The sequence below is a fragment of the Cyprinus carpio genome, chromosome A12 (assembly GCF_018340385.1).
Source record: "Cyprinus carpio isolate SPL01 chromosome A12, ASM1834038v1, whole genome shotgun sequence".
NCBI lineage: Eukaryota > Metazoa > Chordata > Actinopteri > Cypriniformes > Cyprinidae > Cyprinus > Cyprinus carpio.
In genome coordinates, this window is record NC_056583.1 from 438,743 (window position 1) to 464,638 (window position 25,896).

Below are 25,896 nucleotides of genomic sequence, written 5' to 3' on the forward strand. Positions count from 1 at the left end.
GTATCTAAATGATCATAAAACATGCAGATACATACAAAAGCGTATGAACGGGTTTCATCTGTTAAAACTCTCTGTACTTAGGTGTTAATGTAAATATGAAAGAAAAACAAACAAAAAAACAAACCACTTTAAATACAGTACCAAAGCTTATAAAGGTAATTTGGTGCTTCCGAAATCGCATACTGTCTGAGTAGCTATACATCTGAATTTACTTTACGACCTTTAAAAAAGGTGTTCCATATGAAATCCGGAAGTTACAAAATCCACCATGTTGCTGGCTGTCACAAGACCTACCAGTGTCTGTTGCGTCACTTCAACTTCCATTCATAAATTCTCTCCTGTGGTCTCATCAGATAGTAAAGTGTCCATCATATGCGCACTTCAGAATAACGCCGGAAGTAGTAGTTTTTCACATACTATATAGTAGGGAAGTATGCCATTTCGGACGCAGCGAATGTCTGGATAAAAGTCTGTTTCATGTAGCACAATGGGATATTACTATGTGCTTCGAAATTACATTCAGTTGTAATAATGAATTGTTAAAGGCAGTCGTTTAAAGGCAACAGGCAGCATTGAACAAGGGTCCAGCCTAAATGTCTCTAATTTAGATATTTAAAAATAAAAATAAAATCCAAATTCAAATCTGATGGGGTCACCATTCTGGATGACCACAATTTATGACACAAGTTTTGTTTAAATCAAGGAAATTGAAGCTTTGACAATGTTTGGAAACATTTGGGATTGAGATGTTGGCAGCCTTCAGGCGTCCCTCTTCCTGAGTTAAGTCAAAAGATGACTCATATTCCTCAATATTGCAAAAATCCTCAAAAACACTTCGGAAGAAACACAGTTATCATAACTCTAAACAAAACACAACAATCACTACTGAACCTAGAAACACAACAGAATGGAACAGATTAACATTAACATTTACAGAGACTGTTAGTTAAAGGTTTTTAAAACACTCCATATGCATCTCCACGGGTTGCCACAGCAAAGGCAGGGTAACCCTCGTAGGTTGCATAGGCAGTCAGGTCCTGGCCCAGAGAAACAGCCTGTTTCAGCTGGGTAGCAGTGGTGCTGGCAATCGTATAACCTGTGAAACCAAAAGGAAAAGACTCAGGGTAAAATAACTGTTAAAATCTTTTCTTTTCTTTTTTTAGTTTGCTTAACCTTAGAAGACACATATGTGGGTATCAGATGACAAGACCACTTTATCTAAAAGAACATTTCTAAATAAATGAAAATGGATGGGCAATTTTTAATCCATGTAAAGAGTTTAGGCTTAAATAAACAGAGTATCTGTATTTCTATAAATATCAGGGTTTCCTGCATGTCTTAAAAAAGTCTTAATTTGCCTTTATACAATTAAGGAAAAAATAAATAAATAAAAAATAGCAGAATATCTCACATTTATAAAGTCATGGCACTAGATGTTGCATTTCAATGCAGAAAAAATTATATAGATATATATATATATTATATATATATATATATATATATATATATATATATATATATAGCAATACAAATCTTTAAAACAAGATACATTCTATTAAGCTGCAAATCGTGTTGTTTTCTAACTTCTTTCCCTTTGAATTAAGATGATACGGTGCCCAGGAGGTGACATGTTCGATTCACTTAGTTTTGTCATAGCCACGACATAATAACTTGTGGGAATGTGATAATATGTTGTGGCCACAAGATATTAATTCATGGGAACATCATATTAACTATGATATTATGTCGTGGCCATGAGATTATTTTGTTGAAGTAACAATATCATTATGTCGTGGCCTCGAAATGCTATGTTGAGGAACAACATTTTTCTCGTGCCCACGAGTTTAATGTGTTAACAAACCTGCATGACCATAGCAACCCGGGATTATCAAAAATTGATAAAACAATTTTATTAACATTAATAATAATAATTATTATTACATTAATTTATTAGAGCTATATCTTTATATTTATTGTTATATATGCTTATTCCCCTTTTAATTTGTGTATCGCTTTACCTAGTAAACGTTTTGTATAATTATGCTAGTATTTACGAGAAAAAATATGTTGTTCCGTCAACATAAGAAGTCAGTGGATGTCATTACCTCGACAAAATTATTTCATGGCCACGACATATTTCACGTTCCCATGAATAATATGATGTTCCCCCCACAAATTAATAATTTGTGGCCATGACATATTATCCATGTTCCCACAACAAAACTAAGCGAACCGACCATGTCACCTCCTGGACATCGTAAGATGATTTTCTGAGCCCATAAGCAGATGTTTGTTCTAGTTTTAATCATAAACTTTTTTAATGTAATTTTACTTATTTAGTTTTTTTTATTAAGGAGATCTATTGGAAGTTGTATTTTCAAACTTTAAAGCATTGCTAATACAAGACATTTCCATTTAGAAAACCATATAGACATATTTTAAATTCAATGTATTCCTTAATGTTCTTTATCTGGTATTAACATTTACCTTCATAAAACCTGCAGAAACCCTGATTTTTTTGTATTATTTATAATATAAATAAAATTCAATAATATAATGATAATATATTTTTTATTATAATTTAAATATTTCTAATGTTGCTAACAATTCTTTGTCACAGTCATGCATTAATTAATAGAATAAAATGTTAGTTCTAGTATGTAGTTCGAGTAAATATACTCCACAATGACAGAAATAAAAGCAAAGTAAATTAAGTAGTAGTCTTACAGACCTCACATACCTGGAAATGCAGCAGCGACGGCAGCAGCAGCGGAAGCGTCAGCGCCCTCTGTCTGAACACCAAGGATCTGCAGCGGTGTGTTCGGCTGCATGCAGCTTCGCCTCATCCACTGATGCGCAGAGCGTTGCGGGGGTGAACGGATGTCTGATTGGGCACACAGAGAACATCAGTGGTGGTAACAACACAACAACAACAACAAAAATCATTGCTACGTGTACTGCGTTTTAAGCTAACTGAGGCTTGTTGCACTTGCATATCATTGCTCTCTTGCTGATTTTGATTGCTTCCATTGTCCTCATTTGTAAGTCGCTTTGGATAAAAGCGTCTGCTAAGTGACTAAATGTACATGTAATATAATATAAATGTAAAATATGGTGTTGAGAAATGTATAGATTTCTAAAAATAGATTCATTTAAGTATATATATATCTATAGATGAGGAGGTGATTTAGGTTTCTGTTCACAGAAGCTGGGAAGTGCTGTGTGTCTATTATGTATTGGCTATACATGTATCTTACTGAAGAGTGTATGTGCTGCCCGATCCCCAAAACATTGGGAGCTGATTTGATGTCTAATGTCTTCACAGACATCATGCTAACTGAAAATAACCTCTGAAAATAAACTGATTTGAGCTGTGACTCGGTTATTTCTTGTGCAATGGACTCTATGCATGCCGACTGTCTATGTATTTTTCTTTGAACTTCTGGAATATTATTCTTACACCGTGTCTACACCGGACACGAGTGGCGTGGTAGCAAAGTGGTTCTAATAGCCTCATACTGTATTTTTCTAACTGCCTACTGCGGATCACAACTACTGTACGTATAAGGCCTATATATATTACTACTTATTATACAGGTTCTTCTCAAAAAATTAGCATATTGTGAAAAAGTTCATCCATAATGTAATGATAAAAATTAAACTTTCATATATTTTAGATTCATTGCACACCAACTGAAATATTTCAGGTCTTTTATTGTTTTAATACTGATGATTTTGGCATACAGCTCATGAAAACCCCCAAAATTCCTACCTCAAAAAATTAGCATATTTCATCCGACCATAAAAGAACAAGTGTTTTTAATACAAAAAAAGTCAACCTTCAAATTATATTATGTTCGTTATGCCACTCAATACTTGGTCGGGAATCCTTTTTTGCAGAAAATTACTTGCTTCAGTGCGGCGTGGCATGGAGTGCAATCAGCCTGTGCACTGCTGAGGTGTTATGGAGGCCCAGGATGCTTCGATCGCGGCCTTAAGCTCATCCAGAGTGTTGGGTCTTGCGTCTCTCAACTTTCCTCTTCACAATATCCCCACAGATGTCTCTATGGGGTTCAGGTCCGGAGAGTTGGCAGGCCAATTGAGCACAGTAATACCATGGTCAGTAAACCATTTACCAGTGGTTTTGGCACTGTGAGCAGGTGCCACCGGTCGTGCTTGAAACGAAATCTTCATCTCCATAAGCTTTTCAGCAAGATGAAAGCATGAATGCTTCCAAAAAATCTCCTGATAGCTAAGCTGCATTGACCCCTGCCCTTGATAAAACAACAGTGGACCAACACACCAGCAGCTGACAGGAGCACCCCAGACCATCACTGACTGTGGGGTACTTGACACTGGACTTCAGGCATTTTGGCATTTTCCTTCTCCCCAGTCTTCCTCCAGACCTCTGGCACCTTGATTTCTGAATGACATGCAAAATTTTGCTCCGAAAAAAGAAAAAAACCAAAAAAAAAAAAGTACTTTGGACCACTGAGCAACAAGTCCAGTGCTGCTTCTCTGTAGCCCAGGTCAAGGCGCTTCTGCCGCTGTTTCTGGTTCAAAAGCACACGCCTGTGCACGGTGGCTCTGGATGTTTCTACTCCAGACTCAGTCCACTGCTTCCGCAGGTCCCCCAAGGTCTGGAATCGGGTCCTTCTCCACAATCTTCCTCAGGGTCCGGTCACCTCTTCTCGTTGTGCAGCGTTTTTTGCCACACTTTTTCCTTCCCACCGACTTCCCACTGAGGTGCCTTGATACAAGGCACTCTGGGAACAGCCTATTCGTTCAGAAATTTCTTTCTGTGTCTTACCCTCGATCGCTTGAGGGTGTCAATGATGGCCTTTCTGGACAGCAGTCAGGTCGGCATTCTTACCCATGATTGCGGTTTGAGTAATGAACAGGGCTGGGCGGAGTTTTTTAAAAGCCTCAGGAATCTTTTTGCAGGTGTTTAGAGTTAATTTGATTTGATTCAGATGATTAGGTTAATAGCTCGCTTAGAGAACCTTTTTCATGATATGCTAATTTTTTGAGATAGGAATTTTGGGTTTTCATGAGCTGTATGCCAAAAAATCATCAGTATTAAAACAATAAAAGACCTGAAATATTTCAGTTGGTGTGGCAATGAATCTAAAATATATGAAAGTTTTAATTTTTTATCATTACATTATGGAAAATAATGAACTTTTTCCACAATATGCACAATATTTGCTATTTTTTTGAGAAGGACCTGTATATTATCAACTATTGCAACAAAAGTTCAAACTCAGCTCCTTGAGCACCACAGTCATACAATTTTTACCCTCCTCCCCAGCACACATAACTATAGTTTTCAAATAAGCCTTAAGGATTTGATTAGCTTGATCGTGTGCGTTTAATTAAGGTTGAAGCTAACCTCTGTTAAATCTCCAAGAACTGAGTTTGACACCCCAGAACCTTTTTAATAAATTTTATTTTTAAATAAATTTTATATTCTAGTGTATTGTATTAAAACATAACATGTTAGTGATAAATTCCAGAAGTTCTAAATAAAAGTAGATGGAAGCCTTTTTAAAATGTACAGTAAAATGTAGACCACTCGTGCGTGCAAGAAGTTAAGATCTACAGAGAATGGTCAAAGCAATGTAAATGCATATAAAAAACAGGGGTTCTCAACTCTGGCCCTCTTTCCTGCAGACTTTAGCTCCAACCCTGATCAAAACTCGCCTGCCAATAACTTTCTAGTAATCCCTGAAAACCCTTGATTAGCTTGTTCAGGTGTGTTTCCCTTAAGGTTGGAGCTAAACACTCCAGAAAGTGGACCTTGAGGGCCAGATTTGAGAACCCCTGATATAAAATGTCTAGGCTGTGTCCAAAAGCTTAAGCTACTGACTTGATGCCTCGCTGCTCCATCAGGCCATGTCCACACGTACACAAGTATTTTTATAAACAGAGTTTTTCCTTCTTCTGTTTAAAAAAAAATCTCCATCCACATGAAAACACAAATGCATGCTATGATGCACTGTCAAGAGCATGCCAGAAGGCCAACAGTGTGGTGATATAATCTCAAATGTTAAAGCCATGTTGACCAATCAGTAGCCTGAAAAGTTTTCCAGTGGGTGGAGATAACAACGCTGGCTTCGACGTCACAGAAACCAAAAACGCCAGTTTTTGCTGTTACACGATAACACTAGCAACCGGAGTTTTTTGAAAATCTTCACCCAGGCAGACGTTTTCAAAATGTTCGGTTTCAGTGGGACCTAGCGATGGCGTTTGCATGTGGACGAACTGAACCAAAAACGTGTAGAAAAAGCTGCGGTTTTTAAAAATAACTGCCTTTCGTGTGGACAGGGCCTTAATGTAAGTGTTCTTGCTTTGTGATGATGTGAGTGTGGTTGAGTAATGATTGTAAGCATACAATATTTGGATATTGTGTAGCCAGAGCTGGGGATTGTGACTTTGTAAAGGAACAGTTGCCTCTGTGATCTGTTCCATAGCAGAGTGAAGCTGGTAAACAGTTAACCAAATCAGATTGCCCCCAGTTATTCTTTTGGCACCAAATATCCTCCAAGATCTGCAAAAAACAAGCAAACTCGTCCCTTGGAAAAAATGTTCCTTTGAAAAATTCCTCCTTTTAAAATCCACAAGTGATCTTGTCAGTGAGGGTATGAGTGTACCTGTGGGGGCGTGTTTTGGATATGCCTTGGGGTTTCAGAGTGGACTGGGTTCATGGGCGTTGAGCTCCATGCCAGGAAGAAGGTCATAGAGTTTGTCGTCGTGGTGTTTGTCTGTCTTGAGTTGGTACGTGGCACAGTCCACGACCCACGCCCTGCATAGGCGAGGTACCCTCCTCGCCCACCATCGGCCAACCACGTACGCCCGCTGCCCCTACAGGTACATTCCTGTAAATTTCTAGGAATGCAAGAAAGCATTAATCGAATCAAATCACCAGAAATCCCCCGGGTTTCAATCAAGATTTAGATAAACTGATCATCATATAGATATATTCCAAGCCAGTACATTACAGATGCTGCATCTCTGATTCTTGTTGGATCATTTCTTTTATAAATGTGATAGACTTGATTTTTGGACCCCATTCATTTAGTACACTAGCAAACAATATATTATTACATTGTCATTGGACTGTAATATGCAGGCATGGATACAACAAATTAAATGCTAAAATAGGATAGAAACAATATAGTAAAATACCATTGTTTTATGGGTCACATGCAAATAAAGATGCAAATATTATGCAGTTGAACTGCTACAATGAACAGATAACGAAAGATCTTTTACATAACTGTAATTTGCGCTGTCCCTCTTAAAGTCAACATGAAAATAAAATGTACTCAATTTACTTCCTGATCTTATTGTACACACCATTGCTGCACCATGTCACATTATGATGTCAAGAGATATAATTTGAAAAAGCACATTTCAATGTTGATTTTTATTAATTGTAGACTGTATTGATTTTGTTACTTAGATATCGAAGTGTATTTTTTAACACTGCCTTCAGAGAGTGGATTTTTATATATTCATTAACCAGAGAACTACTGATTTTTTTAGCAGATTCTTCACAAGCTTGATTAACAGTTACAGAATGATATTTCGTTTAATCATGTCTGGAACAGATTTCTACAAGTGATTACCCACCTCTCACAGAGGGGGAGCGCACCAGCCCCCTGGTACTTATGTGCCCCGTTTGGTACTGGGGGAACAGCGGAACTGATTAGGGATGGCTGCGTATGCTTGGGGGGCATAGAATATTGGTGCTCCTAGGTAGGGCTGCTGAGGGGTCGTACATCTGGCCTACGGTGACAAGCATAGTCCTCCTTGGGGGGACTAGCAGAGTACCGCCACGACCCCCCGTGCCTCGGGTGTAACCGAACATAGCTGTCCCCTTATCCACAGGCTTGGCTAGTGTGACCTCAATGGGAGAACCATCAATGACCTGGAGGGAAAGTCAGAGTTTTTTATACGGGCTTTATTTCCTTAAGATTCAAGTGAGTTTCTGTTTAGGTTGTGTCTTGCCTTTCCATTTCAGTGCGTTCATAGCATTTGATCCTGGCATCTTCTCTTTGAGCGAAATGAACAAAAGCGTAATCTCGGATCTTCTTTCACCCTTTCAACAGTCACCTGTAGATTAGCAAAACACTGTAAATATTTAAATGAAATCCTTTAAAAACTTTTCTTCAGAGATCAGACTTAGGAACAAGATATTTATTTGGTGCTTGTTTTCTAAGTGCACATGTGCCTGGGAGATAGTAAAAGGTCAAAAAAAGAGTTCCACTGAAGGATTTGAGCTGAGCCATACCAGATACCTTTTTTTTTAGCTCACCAGGTTTGATGCTGTTGAACTCTTTCTCTATAGTTTCCTCTGTGGGTGGGCAATGTGCAGATTACGAACATAGAGGATCTTCAACCGTGGCCATGGTGTCCTCATTCTACCTCTACTTCAGGTTTCAGCATCCCAGTCGACTGCAATAGGATGACCCCACAGCTGAATTCTCCCTGGAAAGAGATGTCAGTGGCATAGTCTTTTTTTTTATCTCTCACTCATCTTCTTTGGGCAGTGAACTAAATATCTTTAGACTCAACATGAGCTCAGCCTGAGGGAAATCAATAAAATCCTGCCCTTCTCTGGAAACTGATGATTACTTTGAAAAATTTGTGAAACAGAAGTGAGAGTGGTCGTTTTTGGACACGATAATTGGTATAATATCTAATGTGATGTCGAGCTTAAATTATTTGATGTATTGGGTGTCACCTGGCAGCAGTTTCCTTCTGGCCATGGCAGCAGCTCTATGGCTCTCATACTCGACAACGCAAACCTCGATTCTTGGTCTTGTCAGCAGCACTTGGATAAACGATGACATCCATGACACCATCCGTCACCTTCTTTCATCTCTGCCAGGATCTCTTCTCTCTTTTTGGTCTTTGGAATGCCGCCCACAAATAGACGACAGTTGTCTACACTTGCACAAACACCAAGAAGTCTTCCATTCCTGTGTGACCGAAGATGTGTGAGAATTTTTCATCTGTTTTTTTTTTTTTTTTTTTTTGGTTATGCTTTTGTCTGCAAGATAAATCCAGTTTCAACAATGAACTCACACCGGATTTCATGATTTGTTCAGCTGTTTCATGGCATTCTTAGCTTCTTGTTTTGTGGAGAAGGTAACAAACGCATAGCCCCGATTTTGTTTGCCATTGAAGTCCATCATCATCCGTACTTCGTAAATTTTTGCCGAACTGCGGAGGGACAGGTACACCAAACTATAATATCTACTGAAGCCTGTTTATACCTCAGAGTAAAAAAAATATTGTTATATAAATAACATTATGGAAAATCAAAGCAAAATAAATGTGTAAATTGCAAGAATATAGTTCACAATTACCTTATGCAATTATTTATTTATTTTATGATTTTGGTTAAAGTCATTTTAAAAATTTATTTATTTAAATAAAAGCTGCTTTGACCATTTTTTCCCCCTTACTTTTTCACAGAGCGGCACCAATTCATCCTCAAAGAGGTTCTCGAGGAAGCTTTCCCACCAAAAATCTCACTGCTCTCTCTGGAGGTGGGCCTTCCCAAGCCCGGAGGGTGGACCACCCATATCTCCTCTGTCGCCATTTTCCTGAGGAGAAAACCACTGTGATTACTCTATTATATGTTACAAGTTAATGTGCACACTGAGATGTCGGCAAAGTAAAACCCATTAGAATGATTATGCTACTGTATGTATACAGTATGCTGCTGTTTTTGTGTTCCAGATGGAAAGGAAGGAGGTTTTTTCCTTTTCACCACATGATGGTGCCACTACATACTACATACTAAAATCTGCATAAGACAAACCACAGCAGATATCTCCAGTGGTGAAAAACCAGCTGCACACGAATTTCAGTCTCAAGTAAGAGTCCAATTAACAAGTGTTTCTATCCCGTAATCCCACAGTGGCACCCTTGTCTGTTACCCGAGGCTCTGGTGGTACACCTTTTTTTCCTACCTGGTGTATGTGATATCCTGTGCGCTGGATCAGAGCACGCCAGCGCAGTCTCTTCTCTGTCATACCAGTCAGTCCATCCCCCGCATTTTCTTGATTGGTTTCCATTGTGAGTGGATTATCAGCAATAAATCAGCAAAATTAGGTAGTGCTCACTGAAATTAAATCAAAGTTCAAACACACATAAATGACAAGTGCATACTCCTGAACATGATAAGAAGCCCAGTACATGTTTTTCTCACGGACAGGTTCAAAGGGTAAGAGATTCATATGCCCCTAACCATGCTCTTTTAAAACAGCACTAATCCATTAGAAAATAGCCTTTTTATTTATTTATACATAAGAGAAAACTTTATCACAAAATCTGATCCTAGTGGAGGATGAAACATGATTATTTGGTCTTAATGTAAGCATCTGTCATCTTAATTTAATCAGTGTCTCTGATCAAAAGTCTGTTTGAAGTGCTTGAAACCCAAAGCGTGTGTGGTATTATATTGGCTTTTTATCTGCTAGACAGGCATTGGCAAGAAAAAGTGGGGGGGGGGGGGCATTTTTCTCACCTCCAGGTCAAGGACCTCAGTGTAATAATTAACTGAAGAGAGCAAATCAAAAAAAGCAGACAATCATTGAGTCACATATGCTTCAATAGGAGGATATCTGTGTCCTGCCCTTATTTCACAATTTGTTTCAGGCTGTTTCCCTCAATCAGAATTTAGAAAATATAAAAGTATAATTTTATTATTCCATCAGCCGAAGGTTGCTATAAGGCGACTATACAATAGCTCAGAGGTCAGGAGACTAAAGGGATAGTTCAACACACCACCATCACACACACACCCACACACACACACACACACAGATTCTGTCATCATATACTAATACTCCCAGTTTTTTTCAAAATGTAAAAAACTTTTTTTTTCTCTTCTTATGTGGAACACAAAATACGTGTTATAACCTGCTTTTTTGTCCCGTACTGTGAAAAGCTTTGGTCCCCAAACAACTTTCACTTGCATATGGGACAATTTAAAAAATGTATATATATATTCATCCTCGTTTAGAACCTACAATAATAATAAACATGAAATAAAATGACTAGACAATCGAACTAAGAAATTAATACGAATTGCTCTGAATACTTTTATATATACCCTATCTATATCTCCTATACCTATATCTTATATATACTCCACTATTATATATATATTTATTTTTTTTTTTTTTTTTTTTTTTTTTTTTCTTTGTTGATAAGTTCCACAAAATCTGACTTTTGATCGCAGACTTTGCCGACTGAGCAACTCTGAGGGACATTGTTGAGATCAGCTCAGAGGACTACTATGCCTGTTTTTCTGATGATACAAAATTGTGCAACGGCAGGAGACTGCGAGACTGAAGCAAAGTGTTCCATTTATCTTGATCCTCATGTTAAGAAGATCTCTTCCTGTGAGATGAGAGTGATTATCAATCACTGATTGAATCAGCATGGGCATGGGTCTTTAAAAACATCAGTGGAGTGTTTATTTGGTCTTTGTCCGCATCATTTGATCACAACAGAGATCATGCTGAAGACAACAAAGGAGTTGTGAGTACACAAATGGGGGGGGTCAAAGGTGAACAAGACTGCCAGTCATTTTTACAAAACATCTACATGCCATCATGACAACAGTGATGAGACTAAATGAGCATGTTTCTCTCTACAAGCGTCCTCAAAAAAGTGTGGGAAAAAAGACAAACCAAAAAACTTAACAAACTTTAACTTTAATTAAAATAAAATACTACATCATATCAATGTATAATTAAATTTAATTTTTTTTTTCATTTAGCAGATGCTTTTATCCAAAAGCGACATACAAATGAGGACAATAGACACGCAAAACAAAACCAAACCAAAAGCGCAATATAATATGTTAGCTTGCTGTGACAAACCCTCTCAGTTACCCCCTAAAGCAGCACACATAGCATTATAATGATATATATATATTTAGCTATTTTTTTTGCAGTGTACAGTAATAGGTCCGTATTTTAATCCAAGAAAACATTTTACACATAAAAAATAACCACTTAGTTGTTTAAAATATACTTTTTTATTTTTTTTCAAGTCTTATCTGCCGGAGAGTTGCTTAGTCCAGTGAGTGAGGGAGGACTGCCTTTGGCATCCCCTTAAAAATAGGTGCATGATTCCCCTGGAAATGTCTGTGTGTGCTTTTTTCAATTTTCCAATTTACTTTTTGTTTTGTTCTTACTTCGTTAATATTTACAATGCCTCTCACCTGCATCTAACCTGCAATGACAGTACTAATGTGTTCGTATCTGCAAATTCAATAGCCTGTGCAAGCACAGAGAGTTTATTTTGACTGAACTTTACTTTTCACAGATGCCCTCATTGCGTTAGATGGTTATTGAGCACGACGCACAACAAGAAAAAAATTACCGCCGAACAAAACGCTTTTGCAGTTGACAAAGGTGGTCCTTTTATTCAATACATACAGTACATGAGGACCAAGAACACTCTTTACTAAGGGTCATAAATGATGATTTCCCCCCCGTGAAGCTCAACATTCCAGGGATTTAAAAGAGATGGCCCAACGCATTATGAATCCATTAAAGAGAGCGTTTTTAAAGGCAGAAGTGAAAGGACTCCATTAGTCTGCAGTCCATCCACTGCCTCTCTTCTGGATAGCCTGGTTACCGTTTGCCATAAACATGATAACTAGACGTGTGTCTTATCGGAACATGGTATCTCTGGCTGCTTTTCAGCCTATGTTGACTGAAGCTAAATACGACAATGTTCTGAAGGCCATTGTGCTGGACTGGAAACTGCAAAACAAGTGCAGGGAATATAATATTTGTGATTGCACTTCAGTTGCATGTTACATTTTGCTGCCTGCCTCTGTATTTAAGCTTTTAAGACCATAAATCAGAAAATTATATCATATTGCACGGTACCCACCCCCAATCAAACATGTACACTCCACTGTTGGTACTGTTAAAAACCCATCTCTGTGAGGTTCAGTGTGGCGTGTTTAATAAATACTGTATGATGGAGGAAGGCCATATGTTGAAAACATTTTCAGTAACAGCAGTGATAAGCTTTGGGGTTTGTGTTATAGGTGACGCTCCTTACAATTATAATTAAATTAAACTCCCTTCACATGTGCACTGTATGTATGTTGACCGCAATATTACAGCTCGTTTCTGCATTGTAAACACTGATGAAGAATCACAAACAGAGTTTGTGCTGTTGAATCTTAAAATCGAAATAACCTTTTGCATATAAATAAGCTGAAATAATTCAGTCACACAAAATTAATGTGTAACCCATTCATTGATGACCCCTGTGTATATCTTACCTAGACAGCGTCCTCAATCAATAGTTGCGAATAGTTTTTAATGGAAACTGGTTAATTGCTTATTTTGTTTGCAACTTGCATTAAAAAGCTTAAATACACGCAACAGAGCTGTTACAAAAGAGCACAGTGTTTTTTTTTAAACACTTGCCACTTACCTTTATCTTGCCACTACCTGACAAGGCTCCTTATGTCCCCATACTACTTGGTATTAAAGCAAAGCAACTTACCTGAGCAATTTCAGAGATGCACCACCCAGAAGACTCAGACCCTCATGTCTGCTGAATTGGGTAACGTGTCACTGGGGGCGACCCCTCTGTAACTCACCATCATATCACAACTCCAAAGGTTCACTGTCCTGGGGCTGGCTTTACAAGCCGCATGGTTAAACATTAACCAGCTCTACTCTCTGCCTCTCGCTGTAGGCCAGCCCTTTGACCAGGAAAAGTGATCATGATTTCATCTGCAGCAGGGAGCAAGCCTCCTGAACCATGGATCACGCTGCAGAAAGACTTGTATCTGGCCCCCCTTTGTTTTTGCTAAAATCCCAATATGAATTAGCTTGTTTTCAGCCAGCCCAAATACCAGATACAGGCAATGCAACAAATAAACTTAAAAATTAAAACAGTTGCTTGAATCAAGACCCGTCCTGAGATGGAATTATAAAAATGGGCCTCCAGCAGTTCGGACATGTTTTGGGTCCCCCCCCTCATCACAAAGGTCCAGGACAAACATTTTATGCTGCCCTTACTGCACGACGTCCTGACGTTTTTTATCTTGAAAGGAGGACATTCAATAATTACCAATGCATCATAGGTCCCCTTTTTGCCATCATCACTTTATAATGTTACAAAAAGATGTCCTTTTAAATTAAGTTTCTTTTGAATTGACCCTGTACTTTCATCAAAGTATAGAAAGCAGCATGGGACACTGAAAGTTGTTGGAAAATTCACTCTTAAAAAAAGATTTCTTTATTTGACATTGATTGTTTCAACAAAATAACTTTCAATGTCCATGGAACATTTTCTATTTTCTGTATTTGTGATAACATAAATGCAGCCTTCGTGCGCATAAGGAAATTTCATCTTCCAAATCTAACTGATCCCCAAACTTTTCTTACACCAGAATAAATGTAAATTTAACACTGAGAAATATATAGCTGACTTTATATTTTTAGGAAACAAAACCATTACAAGTGATCACCAGTGGCCTCAAAGAGTCTGAAAACTGACGGTATACACTCATAACATAACAAGTCTGAAAAAAACAAAAGACCAAATCGCCCATGTTTTGATGTTATTTTTCTGTTTTGAACTCCTACGATCCCCCCCCTTCCACAACTTATCTTGCCCTGGAGGTCCAATGCGCTGCAGAGTTTAGCTCCAACCCGGATCAAAGTCACCTGCATGTGATTTTCTAATGATCCCAAAAACACTGATTGGCATTGATTAGCATGCTCAGGTTGGTTTTGATTAGGGTTAGAGCTAAACTCTGCAGGAAAGTGGATCGACGAGGTCCAGATTCGAGGATCCCTGTCCCCTAGATGGTTCTTACTTTCCACTCAACACCAAGTAATTGACAAAGTAAACATGATACTGCTGATGTCTTGTTGTCATGGCCCAGTGTTTGCTGTCTCCTGACTTGTTTGTTGTTGGACTTTGATATGGGGCAAGTGGTCCCATGGGTCCCTGTGCTCGGTCAAGACAAATTCTGTTGTGCGTCTATGTGGCTACATAGGATCTTACTGACCTGGAATTTTCACACGTGAACTACAGCATTAACTGACATCCAACAGTGAAGTTCACTAAGTGTGAACTGAAGCCCAAAAGCTTTTATATTTCATAAACATAATTGTTTTATAGATACATTTTAATGAGTCACGATTCAGATTTAGCAAGCAAACTGGCAAGGCGAGTGAAAATTGCGCCCCCCTTGTGAAAAAAAAATAACCTACTCTCTGAAGAAAATAGGGCGGATGAGGGCTTTATTTTTGATTATATCAGATTCAACCCAATTCAGAGTGGCAACCGGTGATTCATTCAGTGATTCCCACACAACTCTTTGCCTCTTTAAATGCTAATGTTGCTGTTTGAAAGACATGTTGTCTAAGACATATTGAAAACTATTCCACAAATAATAACAAAAAGGATATATGCAGCACAGCAAAAAAGCCTAAGAGCTATTGAGTCTTAAAAGGCTTCGTTTACAGAATGCTATTGATTTCTTTTTGGTCCATGTGCAAATTGGGCTTTCTTTACTCAGCTCTGTCAGTAGCCACCTACAATCACAGTCACACACACACACACACACACACACACTCAATATCACACCGTAAGGCTTACACAACTGCATTTTTTCACTGAAGTGTGTATTTTTCTTCGTATTGTGTTATTTTAACTTTTTTTTCTGAATTAAACAGACAGCGCTTATGGATTCCAGTGGGAGTGTCCAGTGTGTCTTGGATCATTAGCAGTGTTTCTTTTCTATGGCTTGTGCTCCTCTGGATGACCTGCTCATGACACTTTATACACTGGGAGTGAGAAAATTAATTTGTGTCGATGCAGTTACAAATATGCTTTTCTTTTTCTAAACAAAATCATTCAAGATTTTAAATATGCACTTCATGAGTGCTGCATATATTTGTTGTTATTCACAACCAAGTGTGTCTTTGCCTTTTTCACCACAGAACAACCTCCTCGACAGCAACACCAGTCTGGGTTTCAGAAGTGGACATTTCAACCGAGACTGTCTTGGCTCTAAGACTAGCAAGAGCGGATTCCAGACTCTTCAGTACTTATCTTGCTGGATCTGGTTCGCTGCTTTTGACACAGTTAACACCACCAGAAAACCTCCTGTCAACCCCCTATTGGCAAAAGGCATCTCAGGAACCACACTCCAGTGGTTTGAGTATTACCTCTCAGATAGGTCCTTCAAAGGTATCTTGGAGAGGTGAGGTGTCCAAAGTCGCAACATCTAACTACTGGGGTGCCTCAGGGCTCATTTCTTGGACCACTTATCTTCTCTGTCTACATGGCATCACTAGGTTGCTGTCATTCAGATACATGGCTTTTCATTCATCACTGCTATGCTGATGACACTCAACTCTACCTCTCATTCCATCCTGATGATCCGTGATAGCTGCTTGCATCTCAGCATGTCTAACAGATTTCATTTCTTGCTGGATGAAGGCCTTCACCTTTCAACTCACCTTGCTCAAGACAGAACTGCTTGTGGTTCCATCAAACCCATCTTTTTTCATCACAATTTCAACATCCAGTTAGGCACTCAAACATAACTCCCTCTAAAAAAACAGCCAGAGATCTTGGAGATTTTTATAGATGATCAGCTAACTTTCTCAGACCACAATTGTTTTAAAACTGGCTCTTTATCCTGCAGATTGCTTTATTCAACATCAGAAGATCAGGCCCTTTTTTCGGAACATGCTTTCACAACTCTTTTGTTCAGCTCGGTTCTGTGTCCCAGGCTGGAACTATTGCACCATGTTCCTCTCTTTGGCAGGCCTTCCAGCCAGTTCTATCAAAACCTTTCAAACCCATTTTAATCCAGAATGCGCCGCAAGATATACATTTTTAAATGAGCCGAAAAGAATGCACGTCACAACATAAACCACCTCTGTTTAATCATTTTTTGCATGGTGCTACAAATAGCTTCTCTTCTCGTATTAAAATTCTAGGCAGGTAATTTTTGCCAACAAAAACACCACTTGACTTTTACACCCCTTTACCTAAATTAATTACTTAGACGCTTATGTGCCCTCCAGAAGCTATGGGTTCATGCAACTGAACATTGCTTTATGCTTTATTTTGCCATCCCGGGGAGACACAGAATCACTGTTCACACTGTGGCTTTTAAAATAAAGGTGGGGGTAAGTGCATTTTCTGGTAGTCCAATGTTGCTATTTTCCAATCATCAAAACAAACAAACACGCCCCTATTTTGATAGCTCCGCCCCACACAAATGTACGCACCCAGGCAATGATTATGGCGGAAACCTGCTGTATTATTATCTGCGGTATTAAACATATTTATCTTACTTTTCGGACAGACTTTGGGAGCTGACGCTTGCAAACACGACGTGAGCTGAGGAGGTTTTAGACGCTCCAGCCTTATAGGTTGGTGGAAATGAATGGTTGATCTTTATCATAGCTTGAAGGATACGACAATACGATTGCATATGAATACACAAAGCAAATATGGTCCCATGAGCATATTCAACAGCAAAAGAAGTCAAAGCCAGCATAATATAGGTTCTTGTAGAATACAAAGCAAAACACTCAACTAATCGATAAGAACGAATACAAACCTCGACCTTGCCTAACTTTACATCTGGCGTTAAGCTCTACTGAGACTTTTTATCAAGCACTTGCATATCATTGCTTCTTCTTGTTCTATTTTGGAGATTTCTGCATTGTGTCCTCATTATTAAGTCGCTTTGGGATAAAAAAAGTGTAGGCTAAATGACTAATTTAAAAATGTAAAAGGTGGTTGCTCTTATTTTAAATTCCTTCCTTACTAGGTACATGGGTACCAAAAAACAGAGGTTTGCTCTGCAAAAACAACTAAAACACAAAAAAAAACAAAAAACAAAAAAAAAAAAAACGAAACAAAAGGAGTGTAGAAGGAAGCATCTCATCATTTTTTAAAAATACAATTTATAAAAAATAGTTCACCTAAACTCTGCCCATTATTATTTACTTTCCATAACAAACACAAAACACAAAAGGGCTATGTTTGGAGAATTCCTTACGCTGGGACGTCCAAAAAGGCCCCATAATGTGGGGGGGTGGGGGGGGGGGGGGGGGGTTAGTTACATGATTATATTAGTATTCCTCTACAAGCGATACAGTGGCAGAAATTTTAGCCACACCTTTACACTAGGCCAACAAATTATAGACAGGAAGTTTATTATTCATTTTCAATGGAGGTTAGTAATGGGAGCTGCTTTGGAGTTTTCAAATCAATTGGCAGCGGCAGAAATTTACTGATCATCTTGGTATAGCTTTGAGGGTTGCAATATTCAAATCTGTGTGGTTGGACCATTAAAACTGCTAAACCAGATATAATGATAATTAAAAAATCAAACTATGTTCGTGAAAGTAGACTTCCCCCCCAGGTGTTTGGTAATAAAAGTGTTGATAAAGCCATATAAAAAAAACCAAACCAACTGCTTTTCTTTTAACATATTTGTCTGTTATTTAAATAATAATATATATAATAATACTAATTAAAATTATAATATGTATATATTCCATACATTCATTTTATTCATTTATGATGCCAGGGTGAATTTCCCCCAGCTGAATAAGCGTATGTACGACAGAAGCACTCATCACAACCGGTTTGAAAGTCCATGCAAAGTCCAATATTAAGGAAACTGCCAGAATTGTCTGTGAATTTTGGAGATGGTACAAATTTTATATTTTTAGAAATTTTTTAATTTTTTATATTTTTAAAAAAAATGTCATTTTAAATACTTTCCATGAAATTTAAGATACCAATTGACTTATCCTCACAAAAAGTGGCTAAATATCTTTTGAACTATACTTGTATAGTTGTCTATCGTTATATTATAAGAAGGGCGCTTAGTACAACTCTTCTGTACAGAATTTTCTGTACAGTATATATATTGTATTGTATGTATTGTATGTTTATTAATGCATCATTTTTTGGAAATCGTTATGTCCCATCCACAATTTCCTGCACCACATGTAGCAGAGAATACCAAGTTTCCCAATTGTACATGCTGGACTGAACCCTTTGCTCCTCCTTTTGATCCGCATGTGTTGGACTTGTGGTAATTACTTTACTATTTTTTTTTGGTTTTTTTGACACGTCCACATTAATGAAACATTTAGATGGTTGCACCAAGTTCTTGTGGGTCATATTACCAAGTTTACGAACACCACCACACATGAAACTATTTGCACAGGGAACATGAATTATCCAGTGATGGGCTGTAATTGTTCTTTTTGCGGTGTGCAAAATTTCATACCGTCCCTCTTTTTCTTATGGCAGGCTGCTGTTGTAACCAGACACAGTGTTACTGTAGCTAATTAAACTCACTTCCCATTTTGGAATAACCAACAGGAAGAGAAAGCATTTAAAAAAAAAAGACTTAACTCACTCTTTCAGTAATCATAAGGAGGTACTCAATTTAACAGACATTATTTGTTGTGAGATTCATCTGGGAGTGAACTTTAGTTCTCCTCCAAAACATCTCCTCATCGCATATCTGCATGGACACTACTACCCTGAGTTCCACACTCCTTTAATTCTGATTTATATTTAGGGTACCTGCACATTCAGCTATGTGTGCGTTTAGGCAAGCTGATGAGACGCCATTTAATGGAAGATATAGCGATTTGAATCGCATTTTTAAAGATCTAGTTGATAGCTTGCGATCCGTATTATGAAATACTGCAGTAGCCACAATTAAATGTGAATTAAACACCCACCGCCCGCCGTTTGCTGTTATGGTTCAAAAGATTGTCTTTCTTAAGAGAAGGAGAACGGGCATTGCCTCTTGCGTGGTGTTGTACTATACTATGGTATAGTCATAGTAGGTTTGATAATATATTATAATAATAGTATTGCATCTCATAATCTTGGACTGCAGTTTATACTGGATCAAATGCACAATATTTATTCTTACTTTGGGTTTAAACAATTAAATTAATTTTAAAACTCAGGTTGGAAACAAGCAGCTACGCTAGTAATGATCTCTATTTGTTTTCTCTGTTTTTTCGACGGGGATGGTAACCTAGATTGACCACAAGCGCCAGTCTGGATCCAGAACACCTGATAAGATGATGATGCCACCCGCCTCAGAGTAAGAGGACCTCAGATGAAAAAAAAAAAATCTAACCAGAAGAGGACAACATACAGAACTACGAACATTTTGCTAAAAGTTTGATTGCAAAATTTTGCTGTTAATAGTGTATTGCGTCTGTCGTTTGTTAAAACGACGTCTTTTGTATATTGATTTGTCTGAACATTTCTGCCTTATGCACATCAAGACTGAACAGTCACCACTGATAATAAGCTACTCCTACAGAGGGTAGAAACTGAATTTTCGCTAAATTTGCTTTGCAAGGATTTGGATCGGAAACAGCGCGTGTACAAAAAAAACTTCGAATTTGAAGTGAATTGAAATGAACTTATGTAATATACCCCCCATACTTGTAATACCTTCTAACCTTCTCGTCTTTTGCATTTCGATTTTTGTTGTTTCCTCCGAGTTTTCCCACCTTGCATTTACTGTTGGTTTTAATTAGCATCTTCTTCATCTTCTTTGCATTAGAATGGGCATACTAATGCAAAGACCACCACCTTATCAGATAAGCATCCTAAAACGAGTCCAAACAATCAAGAACGCCCACGAGTTTTTGGCATTCACTAGTATTCTCATACCCATGCAAACGTGGAACACTAGGAAAACGCAAGCTCATGCCAAGAAATTTTCTATTTTTTCTCTAAACGACAAAGTTTAGCAACTGCAAAGAAAATGTGGTACTTGACCAACAGGGATCTACAATGTGTCACAAACAACAGAACGAACCCTTGTCAAGGTATCGCCATATTTAAATTTTTTGACCAGGAATGAATAATAAAGGCTGTGCGCGAACAGGAAACAGTGCGTCAATACAACATACCAATTTTTCAAGCTGATGAAAACTTCTTTCCGAGAGAGAAAAATAAATGAATAAAACACTTTAAGAGACAAAAACTCCATAAAACACTTTTGAAAGTTGTGACTTGTGAAAATTATCTGATCTAGAACCTTTATACTGTGTGTGCCATGCCTTACGAAAAAGAAGTTTATTCAAGTGTGCTATTAGTATAACTTCTTTTAAACTAAAAATAGGAAAGCATATGTTCAGGTCTACTTTTTATGCACTTTTTTCAGAAATGGGCTTTATGTACGTTCTCAGAAATATACTTAAAATGACATTTAAGTATACTTGACTTATACTTAGGAAAAAGTCTAATATATTTGAGCTATACTTGTGCTCTGAGAATCCATGTTTTCATTGTTATATGGTAGGGGGCGCTATTACACATCTTCTGTAAAGAATTATCAAAAAAAAAAAAAAAACACAAGTGTAGAAGAACTGAAATAACAGATGCTTCCGCATGTATTCTAACATGATCATCAGACATAAAACAGCATCAAAACTGTGTCAACGTTATGGAATAAAATGAATGGTTAATAATGACTGTTGATCGACTCCATCTAAGTTTGATTATCATTCTAAATCCAGTTAAGTCTTTTTTCAGGTTTTTGTTCAAAATGTTGTTTATTTCTTTCTTATTTTTTATTATTTAAAAAACATACCCAAATTTAAGTGTTTATAAAAAAAGAATGCATGAAGCCAGAATAAAATGTTTTATTATTTACAAGCAGATACCCTGTTCTTTTGATGGTTTTGTATGTTCAGATATTATATACAAATATACACAAATAATACCTAAATAGGGACATAGTAATATACTTAAAATATGTTGTAAAGTTCAATTAAAGAAAACTTACGAGTATACTTGCAGTATTTTTATATACTGGAAAGTGGGGGCCAATTTAGTCCCCAAGGAGTATTGAAATAGTACACTATATAGTAGTCTACTAGTACACTGATTATTGTATACTTACTACATAAGTAAGTACCTGAAAAATTATACTTGAACTTTACTTAAGGTATACTTAATAAAATAAACTTGAAGTATACTACTTTTTGGTAAGGGATGTAAGACTGCAAGTCTACACCTCCACAGCCTTGGTTAAATTCAGGATGGCATCTACCTGACTACAAGTCTATACAAATACAAAGACAAAAAAAAAACTGATTTTGTCCATGCATAACAACCAGTGTGTCACAGGGAAACGTGGAGATGACTATCACACAACTTGACTTTTAATAGACATATCAAAGGAGAGGACTGCTGACATAGGGAGTTCAGAAGACCACATATGGATGACGTTTAAGACTCAACAAACAAACATAGAGCTTGACTACACATTAAATACACAACTTCACCATGGTACTAAATTAGACATACCTGAAACAAATAAACAAACACAGGTGGAGACTAATGAACTCATAGAAGCCAAGAAGACAAGAACAACCACAATAAGGGGCATATCAGGACAACACGAAGGAGAACTAAACACACACAAAACGGAACAGAGTCTGACCACAGCGCAGAATGAAGTTTTATCGATTCAACTTTCTGTCTGACACTCATCGGATAGAACAATATTTCAACTGAATTGAGCTGGAAAATGAGTCTCATTTGTAACATTGACACTGTTACTGAAGTGAATAGAATCACATTGAGCTGAAGTGGATCTGAATAATGTCACTTTTGTTTTCTGTAGAGAGTGAATTGAATTTGTTAAATCACAATTCACTTTTCAAACTATCAACACCATACTGAACTGAACTGAATCAACATTTAACTGATTCGCGCCTAACAATTACAGTTTTCTTTCTGTAGAGCTGCTTAATAGTTGAAACTGAACCAGTTTGATAATTTGTGAATTTTTGCAGCATCTTCACTGTTATTTTCATTGTACCCTGATTTGAACCTGTTTTGAAACAATGAATATATATAAAGCTCTGGTTAATTGAGCTTGAGTTACACTGAAAGTCAATGGGGTCCGATATAGACATTTTTCAAAATATCCTGATTTGTGTTCGCCACAGAAGAAATAAAGTGAAATAGATTTGGAAGTGACGTGAGGGGTGAGTAAATGATGCCAGAAAAGAGTAGCTATACAATGGTGTAAGTCGCCCCAGGTAGCTCACTGCCCATATGTCTGAAAATCACAATGTTATCACCTTTTATTAAATGTTTTATTAGATGTACTATCCAATATATCATGATATATCTGATTTAAAGTGGTTCTCCCCATTTTTCTAGTGCTAATGCAGGTGCTTATCTCACCTGACAGTTTCTTATTGCTTTGTCAAAACCATTATGCATAAAAGGGCCCTGATCCTTTTCATCCGTACACTCCTCCACGGATATGGATTGCGATGATGGGGGCTGAGACGGACCCTGTTAAAGTTTGACTTATCCCTGTAGAAAAATACCTGATGGCTGAGCTTGGGAGGTGGAAGTACTCTATGCTGGTTTAGATTAGAACGACCAACTGCTATCCACACCCATTTGTATCTTTCTTAGCTCTGTGAGGGAAAAATCTATATTTGAGTTTCGCGAATATTATTGGGAATGATGTTTGCATACAATATCATGCACCGTAGTCAAAGGACCACACACACACACCTAGAGAAGTATCTACAGGTGGTAACATTGGTTTTGTTTCATGTTCATTGTGTTTTTATTGTCTTTATTTTGTATTTTTAGTTCTGTTTCTGTAAGTATTTCCCTTGGCCCTCGTGTGATTCTGCTATTGGTTCCTTTGTTGTACAGTATGTATCCTTTTTGATATGATGGTCTAGTTTATGTGTCGTGTTTATTAGTTGGAATTATGTCTATGTGACCCCTTGTTTGGTATATTAGCCCTCATGTTGCAAAAGGGTGTGTTCGACTTGAGCAGCAGCGTTTCTAAAAGCTTAATGGAGACATACGATCCAACAGAGCCTTGTCCACGTCCATGGCCAACACTCCAGAGTCTCTGACCCATCATGGCTGACAACGTCAGAGCCTGTGGCACAAGGATGGCCCACCAGCTCCATTCCATGAGTCCATCTCCAGAGCCACTCCAAACCATGATCCGTCTCCAGAGCCTGCCTCAATTGCCTTGGAGTCCACTCCGCAGCTTGCGCAAGCCCCAGAGTTTCAGTCCTGTGTTGGTGTCAGCCTGTGAGTTTCCTGCTTATCCTGTTTTGACTCTCAAGTAGTATAAAGCAACAGTGGTCACACGTGAACCTTCGTCTGCCATTAATGTCAACAGTGAATGAGTCCTGTTTGCTGAACTCACAGTCGCCTTTTCAATGCCAATGAGTCCATCTTCGAACTCCCAATCTCCCCATCACCCTGCCGGGTTACTGCAAAGGAGGCCATCTGGTAAAACTATCTGCCTGTCCTGTCACAAGCACAAGGAGGCCGTCACCTGAAACTCTATGCCTCCACCCTGGTGGTCATGCTGCTCACCGAGGGGATCCTACAAGTACCAACTGCTCTGCCCTGGTGGGTCTTTGGCTGTGCCTTGGCTTCCTGCTCTGCCAGCTCAACCATGGTCTCTGCCACTGCTACTTGGTCCAGGCCCTCCGTTGCGCCACTGTCCAGGCCCACCTTTGCTCCACAGTCCTCCATTGCTTCACAGCCCAGGGCCACCTTTATGGTTCAGACCTGCCATTGCTCCAAGGTCCAGGTCCACCATTCCTCCATGGCCTATGGACTTGCCCTTGCTCTGCTCTACATTCCAGGTCTGCCACTGCGTCCACGGTCCATGCCATGATCCAGGTCCGATCCCCCACGGCACGGGCCTGGCCCTCCTTCCCTACTCCTAGACTGCCTCTGTTCCAACACCCTCCCAGACTCTTGTTTGGGTTTTGTTTTTATGTGGGTGGTTCCTGCAGACGCGCCTGGAGCCGCCTGTAGAGGGGGGAACTATATAAACACTGGCTTTTGTTTCATGTTCATTGTTTTCTCGTCTCTTTATTTTGTATTTTCTAGTTCTTGTTCCTGTTTCCATTGTCCTCATGTGATCCCGCTATTGGGTTCCTTGTTGTATGTGTCCTGTCCTGTTGTAATTGGTTGTCTAGATTGTTTTATTAGATCGGATTATGTCCTGTGACCCCTTTGTTTTGGTACATATAGCCCTCCTGTTGCCATTGTCTCTTGTCTAGCTTTGTTTTCTGTAACTCGCTACTTGGTGAGTCTTTGTCTTCATATTCAAATTTATTTCATATTTGGTATCAAGTGAGGTCCTTTGTTTTATATTTGTATAATTCAATCTTGTGAAATAAAAGCGGCACATAAAAAGACAAGGGGTTCAGTACACTTGCCTGACGAGGTGGACAATATTACAACAGGGCAAAAATGTTTAAATTTTTTGAAAAATATCTTTTGTTCTCAAAAGATGTGTTTTTTTTTTATAAAAAGTGTTATTTTGTGATATTGTTAAAGTTTAAAATACTGAATGAACTTTTTTATATATTTTAAAATGTATTTTTTCTTGTGATGCAAGCTGAATTTTCAGCATCATTATTCATTACTCCAGTCTTTAATGTCATGTGCTCCTCAGAAAGTCATTCTAATATACTGATTTGCTGCTCAAGAACACATTTCTTCTTATTATATCAATAAATAAATAAATAAATCAAAATACAATAAAATAATAAATAATAATAATAATAATAATAATAATAATAAATTGATTTAAATTGTAATAGTCAATAGTTTTATTTTTTCAAAGAATCCGGAATAAAATTTGTATCATGGTTACCCAACATTTGTTAAGCAGCATAAACTGTTTTCACACTTATAATAATAAGAAACCATCCTTATAAATTGAGCATCAAGTCAGCATCTAAAACCTGATTTCTGAAAGGAAACATGTGACCTGGAAAACGGAAACCCCCC

The 25,896-nt window shown here is 38.0% G+C and overlaps 1 pseudogene; it reads right to left on the minus strand.

Moving 5' to 3' along the window:
- Window positions 1–311: 311 nt before the first annotated feature.
- Window positions 312–10,091, minus strand: LOC122146933 (annotated as a pseudogene).
- Between the last annotated feature and the right edge of the window lie 15,805 nt (window positions 10,092–25,896).